General features: G+C 40.4%; 1 pseudogene; it reads right to left on the bottom strand.

Moving 5' to 3' along the window:
* Positions 1 to 1,250: 1,250 nt before the first annotated feature.
* LOC144251172 (E3 SUMO-protein ligase ZBED1-like) lies at positions 1,251 to 7,989 on the bottom strand (annotated as a pseudogene).
* Between the last annotated feature and the right edge of the window lie 2,428 nt (positions 7,990 to 10,417).

Genomic DNA, 10,417 nt, shown 5'->3' with positions numbered 1-10,417 from the left:
CTTCTGTTCATGCATCACAAATAAAACACAGAACTGCAATATGCATGAACTACCTAGATTTGTAGGGACTTTAAAAGTGGATTTTTTTTTTGCTAGGGAATGTTTCTAATGACAGCAGCTTGAGAGGCTGAGGCAAGAGGTTCAGGAGTTCAAAGCCAGCCTCAGCAACAGCAAGGCATGAAGCAACTCAGGGAGACCCTGTCTCTAACTAAAATGCAATATAGGGCTGGGGATGGGGCTCAGTGCACAAACCCCTCTAGGTTCAATCTGTGGTTCAAAAAAAGGACTTTGTTGTATTATATGCATGTGTCAGGATAGCCTCAGGAATTTCGTGTACCAACAAGAAAAGAGAAAGCAAAGATAAATTTGGCAGAATTGTAGGAGACACATTGCAATGTGATAGGTGCAACCTGAAAGCCAGAGAGCAACACCTCCCCCCTTTTTTCAATCTTTTCCATTTACTTTTCCAAGTGTCTGGAACTGAAACTCATTTTCCCATACTTTCCACCCCCCTCTCCGAGATAAAACCCATCCCTTTTCAGGCAGAGTATGGTGGCTAAATATTTTTACCAGGGTACCCAAGGGGAGACCTTTGCTTCACCTGAAATAGGAAAAAAAACCCAGGGATTTGATGGACAGGTGATGTGCTGCTTGGCAGGAATCTGTCTTCCACTCAGACCTGATTGGAATTTTCCAGATTGTTTCAGAACCCTCTCTGGAGACACCTATAGTCAGTCCTTGGAAAGGAAGAGGGGGAAAGAAAGGGGAAGGAGTTTCATCTGAAAGCCTGTGTCCCCCAGCCTCTCCCCATGCCACCTTGGTTTTTATTTTTATTTATTTATTTTTGGTACTGGGGATTGAACCCAGGGATATTTAACCACTGAATCATATCCCCAGCCATTTTTATATTTCAGTTTTAGAAATAGGTTTTATTAAGTTTCCTAGGGCCTCGCTAGTTGCAGAGGCTGGCCTCCAACTTGTGATCCTCCTGCCTTAGCCTCCCAAACTGCTGGAATTGTAGGCATGGACCACCATGTCCAGTTCTTGGGGAAAATTAAGTATCAGTCATTGATAGTCTTTTAAGGAAGCTATGGCCTTTGGTTTGTGGAAGATAGCAGAGGACAGGGCAGGCCCAAGACTCTGCACCCCTGGGAACCCCCAGCCTTCTATCCTTCCTTTTCAGCTTTAACTGGTCTTTGGGGTTCCAGACAAAACCCACTATTTACAGCAAAGCATCAGCAAACACGTCTCTATACGAAGCCCCAGTCCCTGAGCCCAAAGAAGCCGCCGCTGAGTGCATACCCGAGAGGAAAAATGTGCTCCTGATTGAGCACTGGCCCTACTCTTCTTCTTTGGGCTCTGGGGCTCTGTCTCGGCGGTGATCCTGGAGTTCTTGTACAGAAAGACCTGCTGGTCCACATGCACTGAGGCTTGCCCGTTCCTCTTGGTACTGACCATGCAGGCTGAGGAGCCGAAGAGGCGCTCAGGGAAGATGCAGGTGGCAGCCACGCACCAGTACTTTGGAGCACCTTGGGTAGCACTGGGAAGAGCACCTGGGTGTCGGACCACCACTTGAGTGGGTTCCCTTGGAGGCTGAGGATCTTCTGCGACTTGAAGTTGCTCAGCTCCTCCAGCAGCTGCTAGTGCAACTCCTCCTGTTCTTCGGCGCCGCCTATCTGGCAGAAGGTCTTGGCCAGCATGCTATTGATGACACTTCTGGGATTCTTGGCCACAGGCCCCTTGGACACTGAGTAGAGCTTGTCCTCTGCTGGTGGCAGCAGTGGGAAGCTGCTGTCCTTGACCTCCAGGAGGCCTTGGGCTTCCTCCACCACTCGGTTTTTCCAATGCTGCCTTTCAAAGGCGGACAGGAGGGGGAATCTCTTGTAGTACGGGTCCAGGAAGGTGGCCACCTTGAGGAACAAACATGTCTATCTCAGTCGTCTCCTGGGAGGTCTTGGAGAGCTCTTTGGCAATTATCTCCTTGGCCATGCTCATCTCCTTGCATTTGATCTCTTTGATGTTGAGCTTCATGTTCAGAAGCAGCGGCTTCACCATGCTGATGGTTGGGTGCTTGGATGCTGAGAGCATCTTGGCCACCTGCTTGAAAGTCTGCAGCAGGTCCACCACACTGCCAATGGTGGCTCACTTGGTGGCCTCCAGCATGAGATGGTGGTTGTTGCTGTCCTCCACCAGGATTCCTGCCATGGCTAACTGCTGCTCCTTGAGCAGCTGCAGATGGCCAGGGTGCTGCCCCACCAGGCCACCTGGTTGCTGACCAGCATGCTGTGCTCTGAACCATGCTGCTTCTTGTGGAGCATGTACATGGCCACCAAGGACTGCTGGAAGTTCGCCACCAGCCTGAGACAGCACGCCAGCAGGAAGCCCAGCTTGGGCAGCTGGAAGGCCTACTGGATGCCCACTTTGAATATCCGCCACCCAGACACTGCATCTGCACGGGGATATCCAGCAATGAGCAAGCCTTGGCAATGTCCTTCCCGCAGTCCTTGGTGGTCCTGAAGACCTTGGTGCTGTTGCCCCACTCAATGAACATCTCCTAGAGCACGTGTGTGATGGTCTCTGCCGCATTCTCCTTGACACCTGGAAGGTCTTTAGGCACCTGGAGGCCACTGACAGGCAGTTAGAGAATGCAAGACCCAGGATGTGCATGGCCAGCATCATATAGGCGTGTTTCTGGTTGTTGCTGCGCCATAGATCGGTGGAGATGCCACACCATGTGGTGTCCATCAGCTCCTGAGCACAGCCTCCCGCATGGCACTGTAGCGCTCTGGCAGAGCCTTGCTGCAGAAGAACTTCCTACTGGGCAGCTCGTAACTGGGCTCTGTGGTCCTGAGCAGCATGCAGAATATGGGCTCGTCCACAACGGAAACGATGCACAGCCTCTCACAGATGAGCGACAGAACTGTGCCCATCAGCTCCTGCTGCCTTGTGCCCTAGAAGCCATGGCCAGGTTTCAGGCCAGTGCTTTCTGTGCAGGTGACAGCAGCTGCTGCTGCTGTGACGATGAGGATGACTCAGGATTGAGTTTGGACAAGGCTGTGACAAAAGCCTCCAGCATCTGCTCCGTGTAGCTCTTGATGAACTCACAGAACTCCTCGGGGTGATTCTTCTCCAGGTGGTAAGACAGGTTGGATGTGTTCTCAGAATAGGCGATCTGGGACAAGCAAATGTGACAGTAGATCTTCTTCCACTACAAGATGCATCCTTTGACATTGGTGTTGAAGCTGAAATACTTTCACATCTTGCTCTTCGCACAAGGGTGCGCTACCAGCTTCATATCCGCCTGCGAGCTGTCCACCACCTTTTCTCCATGGCTTCAGTGGCTGGGCCTGCTCATTCTCCGGGATTTGTTGGCTCTGTGAAGACCCTGGGCAGTGGTGCAGCAGCTTTGCCACCAGCACCACCCGCTCTGTACCAAGAGACTAGTTATTAAAAGGCAGTTGGTGCTTGATTCCTGTCAGTATGAATGCCCTGATTGCACTGATGGAATTTACATATGCCTCCCTCAGTTTTAACAAACACATTTACATCAGCTAGCAAACACATCAGCAGGCATGTCTTTAAAAGTCCTACAAAAATGAAGGAATAAAATTTCCCCAAATTCAAAGAGATTTTGCTCCCTCTGTATTTCAGAGAATATTTTATCCTCAAGGTCCAAAACCTGAACCTCCTTTTTCATGGTTCACCTTTGCTTCCAGATTAATCACAGTTGAGATATGCCTCACTGAAAAGTAGAACAATTTACGAAAGGCAATTATCACTTTTACTTTTTAATCCAGAACAGCTCCATCCAGAAGAGATTTTTTGCATTGGCAGGAATATTCTATAATTCATTGCTATCATCACTGAACAGACACACTCAGTGTGTATACTGAGCACTTGAAATATTTATAGTGCAACAACAACTAAAATTTTAATTTTTAATCTATTTGAATTTTTATAATTTAAGTTAATTAGCCACATGTAGCTAGGGACTACTAATAGCTCCACTTGGCTACACAAACCTAGCGTGTCATTAGGACTATGAGAGTTGGTATAGAGTCCTATGCAATATATTAGCAAATGACCTGAACTGGAAGAGATTACCCAGAGCCCCTCATTCTGCTTGTTTGTTTGTTTGCTTCAGTTTTTTTACACAAATAAAAAATGTTATTATAAATCAGAACGATCATTATTATTGCTATTATAGATAGTTATGAGGAACAATGATTCACTTCTGAGGAAAAACATTTTTCTCTGAGTCTTGCGTATTGTTGAGATGGAAAAGTGTGTGATAGAAAGACAAGAGTAGAATTTCAGAGCCTCTGTCAGTTCCTTTATATTGCTGATGGGTAATATCTAGATTAGAAATCCCTTCCATTATGTAGAATTATTAATACTGTGTGGATATACAAAAGCAGATCCAGAGTTTAGAAGTGGGTGAAGAATCTTTTGTGTTTGAATTTCTGGGTAATAAAAAATAGTCCAAAAATTTATGAAACAAAAATGGGGCGGGGAAAAGAGCAATGTGAAGCGTGGATTGAAAGGGGTGGGAAAAAAGGAGGAAGCTGGGAAAGTCAAGGCCACTTCCCAACAGAAGTGTTTGATTTCCAGTTTGAGTTGATTGCATTTCTGCAAGATAAAACCATCTTTCCTTGTTGTTATTGTTGTTGTTGTTGTCGTTGCCCTTTAATCTTTAGCAGCCTCTACTGCTCAATGCAGAGGGCTTTGTGTGGATTCTGTGTTAGGCACATTAGAGTAAATGGGCTTTTTTTGATAATTTGCTAAGGGCTAAGAGAATAAAGCCTGGATGGAGGGAGGTGGAGCAACAGTGAAAACAGTCAAAATGATTATGAGAACACAACCTCCAGATAAATCCTGAGTGGGGAAATGCTCAACATCTGGAAGAGCCAAGTAGTCCTCTGACATCTAAATTGCAAGAGGACATATAAAATGCTGAACATTCTGCATTAGCTTGATAGAATTCTGAGCACTGAGGTCTGCAATGAGTGCCTGGTTAAGAGGTTCATGTCAAGCAACACATGAATCATTTCAACTAGGATTTTTAAAGCTTTCAGTTATTGTTTTCGTCATTAGCAATTCAGATCACATTTATACTGGTCTCCCAAGGGCCTTTCAGTAGCCTATCTTATACTTTGGGCAGAAAGAAAAATAACTCTTACTGCAGCAATATAGTGCAACTTGATAGAACTAGATACACAAACGAGGATAAAAGCTCAGAGCCTGAGGTATCTAGTGGGGGTTGAGAGGAAATGTCACACACTCATGCACACACACGCAGAGAATTGTTGAAAATTTCCAAGAGTAAATTTTGCAAGACCAATGCTCTAATTCTTGAGCTATGGAGCCAACTCCAATAGTAAATTTTCATAGTAGTCTTTCCTGGGAAAGAGAGAACACAATTTTAGTCTTCAGGGTTCTTAGGTCCTGAAATACTCTCATTCCCACACCTTAAGTACCTCCTGTATTTTAATCTAAATATATGAGTACCTCTCTGCTGTCCTGCACTTTCCACCCTGATCCTCTCTGGGAGATTCAGTTTTCAATACTTTATTTATTTATTTATTTATTTATTTATTTATTTTTAAGCAAGTGAATTTCAACATACAGGTTTCAACATATAAAGTCATCAGTGCCCAGAAAATGTGGTATTTTCCAGCACTCCTCACAGCATGTACTTCAAACATGTCTTTCAGGGCTTTTGGCTGAGGCCATGTGTTAGTTTTGAAGACCGAATTTCAATATGTTGGTGACTGTATTCATGCACATCACTCCTGCCTTTTCACAGCTCCTTTTACAGCAAAGAATATTCATCTTGGAATTTAGAAAGAAGCAAAAGTCTTTTGTTTTATTTTTACACCAGTTCTGCTTAGGCTGGGCTCCTTTTTTTTCTGTCATCTGCCATCTCCTGGGCTGAGTTGGGCAGGCAAGTGGACTAAGCTGCTCACTGGTCTTGTTGACAAATACAGAAGTATCTGTGAATCCATTCCAAGGGGCTTATTAGATTTTCTGATGGAGAAGCAGATAAACCAACAAAATTATATATTATCATGTACACAATGAACTCAAACTTCTAAGAATATGTAGTTTAAAATATAATTTTGTTTTCCAGCAATTTCATGAAAAAACATGCTTTCCTAGAACTTTTTTTGGGGGGGTGGAAATGTTCACTGGGGATTGAACTCAGATGCACTCCACCACTGAGCCACATCCCCAGCCCTGTTTTATTTAGAGACAGGGTCTTACTGAGTTGCTTAGAGCCTCACTTTTGCTGAAGCTGGCTTTGAACTCATAATCCTCCTGCTTTAGCCTCCCAAGCTGGTGAGATTAAAGACATGCACCACCATGTCAAGCCTAGAACTTTTAATATTTTGCTTGGATGATCTTGATCAGCTTCTAAATTAAAAGGGAAATTTTGTGATATACAATGATCTCTTATAAAGATATATTAATTAATTTCAACATTAACCACTCAAATTAAACATATTATAAAGTAATATATATATACATACATATATATATGAATAAGATGGAGTATTACAAAAAAAAACTCTAATTGAATCATAAATACTTCAAAGTGAAAGCAGGGCTGGGCTGAATTTGGACACAGACCAACTCTGGCTGATGATCTGTGTTTTTAGAGCCTATAAGATAAAATTATTTTTTACATTTTTATTGAATTGATGGAGGAGGTAGAGAAGGGGGAATTCTGTTTCCCTTAAAGCCTAAAATATTTAATAGATAGTTTCTACAGAAAAAGTTTGCTGACTACTGATATAAAGGATAATGTGAATGAAGCAGCAAATATCTACTAAAGCAAATATTGATGTGATATTTAAAATTTTTCTTTATGTCATCTCCTCACATACGAAAAGTTATCAAATTTATCAACATAACTTCTAATAACTCTGTTCTCAGTTCACATATTTCTAACTTTGATAACATCATATTATCCAAACCCATCACCTCTCACCTGAACTTCTGTATCATCTTCTCTATTTCACATTATTCTTCTTTCTTCAATGAATTCCTAACTTCTTGTTGGAAGCTGTTTTAAAATACAAGATTTCATGTAATTCCCTTGGTTAAATTACTTTAGTAGCTTTTAACTCACCTTAAGATAAATATTTTTGAAAGTTCTTCATGATATCATAACTTCAAATCTCTAGAGTCCAAAATTATAACCACCATTGCTTATCTTTTCTGTATTTTCTGACCCCACCAGCCAAAGCCATATTCTAATCCAGAATTGGAGTCTTTTGAGTCTGAGTTTTCATTTGTCTGTAATATTCTCCCATCCTCATCTTTTCTCTTACCTAGTTCTTACTTATCTTTCAGATGCTCCATTAAATACCAGTTTCATAAGGAATCCTACTTCAACCCCATAAAATAAATCACATATTTATAACATATACTCCCATAACATTGTGTCTATTTCCATCTTAGGATTTACTATGATTGTATTCTATTAATTATGGAAAACATATTTTTGGTTTCTTTACATTTTACAGAGGTAGGGCCCATGACTGCTGTCTATCAATCACACAGTGTGGAGCACTTCTTAGGTACTTAACTCTCAGTTGAATAAACAAATAAATAAGGAATAAAGAAGCAAGTCAATGAATAAGACAATAAATATAGAAAACACATCCAATTATGTAAACCAACTCAACTTACAGTGTTGTGTTTTAGAAATATAATTATATGGGCATCTCAAAACTCTTGAAAACTTAAATTTTATTACTCATATATAGACATCCACCTTTGTAAAGAATTAAACTTTCTGAGTCAGCTGGAACTTTGTTCCCGTTTTGACTCTTCACCTTTCATTTTAACATCTCTTGCTGACAAGTATTTACTCACAGTGTGTTCACATATGTGTGCACACATATGCACCATGCCTCCTGTCATCAAGATTGCAGGGGTTCCTGAGAACTCTGCATTATCTTTCTTCACATTGTCATTGACCATCTACGTTTCTTCCTGTCACTGAAATCTTGGGTCAGAGTTTTCTCTGCTACTTTCTATTTTTGTTGCTATTGTCAATCTCTTGTCTATATTCTCTTCACAGTAGTAAGGTTTATGTACAGAATAAAGGCATCTAACTGTCTGCACTGTAGGAATTCCTAGTCTCCTGGTTAAAATTCCTACAACAATATAAAAAAGCTGTGGGTAGGCCTAACAATCTTGGTAGCAGGGATTAGTTACAAAAAGAAGCAAGGGATGGTTGGAAGAAAAGTTTGAATGCATTGATAATGGAAATTTTACACTGTATTTGGATGTTCATATTAGCACAGGTTCACTTCTTTAAAAGACCTTATAACTGGAGAAACCAATCAAACTGTTCCCTGTGTAAAAAATTTGATGAATATTCTACTGTGCTGTATATTTGAAAATTGCAGAGAGAGTAGAATTTAAGTGTTCTTATCATATTTTATGATTTAGATATTAAGTATCTCATTATCTCACTAAAGTTCATGTGTGAGAGAATGCAAGAACATTCAGAGAGAAATGATTGGGTTATGAGAGCCTTAAATCAACTGGTAAATTAATCCCTTGATGGGATCACCAGAGTGGTAACTGAAGGCAGGTAAAGTGTGGCTAGAGGAAGTGGTACTGGGGGTCATGCCTTTAGGGAATATATTTTGCACCTAATGAGTACAGTCTCTCTCTGCTTCCTGATCATGTGAGATACTTCCCTCTGCCACCATTCTCTAAGATACCATTTCACTCCAGTAAGAGTGGCAGCCATTATGAAGAAAACAAGAAGTGCTGGAGAGATGCAGGGAAAAAGGTACACAAATACATTGCTGGTGGGACTGCAAATTGGTGTAGCCAATTTGGAAAGCAGTATGGAGATTACTTGTAAAACTGGGAATGGAACCAATATTTGACCCAACTATTCCTCTTCTCAGACTAAAACCTAAAAATAGCATATTACAGGGACACAGCCACATCAATGTTTATAGCAGCACAATTCACAATTGATTAACTCTGGTGCAACCTAGATGTCTTTCAGTGAATGAATGGATAAAAAAAATATGGCATTTATTCACAATGGAATATTACTCAGCAATAAAAAAGAATAAGTTAATGGAATTTGCAGGGAAATGGATGGCATTAGAGAAGATTATGCTAAGTGAAGTTAGCCAATCCACAAAAATTAAATGCCAAATGCCTTCTCTGATATAAGGGGGGTGACTCAAAATGGGTTGGAAGGGAGAGCAAGGGAGAAAGATTACCTTTAGATATGGAATAGGGGTGTGAGGGAAAAGGAGGGAGAAGGGGGATAGCATGGATGATGAAAGGAGATCCCCATCATTATACAAAATACATGTATGAAGATGTGAATTTGGTGTCAACATGCCTTATATATAATATATAATCAAATGATAAATTATTATATAATGGTGTTTTAAGAATTGTAATGCAGGGCTGAGGATATGGCTCAAGCAGTAATGTGCTTGCCTGGCATGTGTGGGGCACTGGGTTCGATGCTCAGCACCACATAAAATAAAATAAAGATGTTGTGTCCACCAAAAACTGAAAAATAAATATTAAAAACATTCTCTCTCTCTCTCTAAAAAAAAAAAAGAATCATTATGCAAATAAATAAATAAATTTTAAAAAATAAAAATTAAAATATATGTATATTTTAATAAAAAGAGATTTCAGCACCTAGCCAACCCACAAAACTTCTCCCCCAGCTTAAATGAATTACAAAAGAAATCCCTATCTGGAGCTCTCAAGCTGGTTTAATTTGCTCCTGTTAATTCTTTAGATTTTATTTCTCTTTCAACATACAATCTCTGTTTCATTTTGTGAAGTCCAGTGTGTTCCCTGTCTAAATTTTTCCATTCACTTGACAGTCAAAAGAACTGATTTCTTCAAGGATTAAGTCAGGAAGCAGTTTTTAACTACAACAAATTGAAACATTTGCACAAGGAAGTGTTGCTTTTATAAGTGATGGGAAATGGATGACATTTGATTACAAGCAACTTTTGGCTTCCTAATCTGTTCAACAATAGGCCATATCATTAAGGGCAATTTCTATGCGCAGCATTTGGGTCCCATGTTTTCATCCTTAGACATAGTTGTTTACTGTTCAGCACAGTTTATGCATTTTAATCAGGCTTTCTCAGTTTCCCTTAATAAATCACTACAAAGGGAATGTATCAAAACAAGAAATATTATGCAGTACTGGTTACCCTTACACATTATTTGCTGCCCTAGAGTTTCACTAAGTACTGGAATTCAAAAATAATAATAATAATAATAATAAAACAAAATAAAGTTATTATATCCATCTACAGCTAAAATATGTTTTAAAAATTTTTGTAGTTATAGATGGACATAATGCATTCATTTTATTTATTTATCTTTATGTTGTGCTGAGTAT

The sequence above is a fragment of the Urocitellus parryii genome, chromosome Y, assembly GCF_045843805.1.
Source record: "Urocitellus parryii isolate mUroPar1 chromosome Y, mUroPar1.hap1, whole genome shotgun sequence".
In the NCBI taxonomy this organism is placed as follows: domain Eukaryota; kingdom Metazoa; phylum Chordata; class Mammalia; order Rodentia; family Sciuridae; genus Urocitellus; species Urocitellus parryii.
This window is presented reverse-complemented; position numbering and strand designations above follow the sequence as displayed.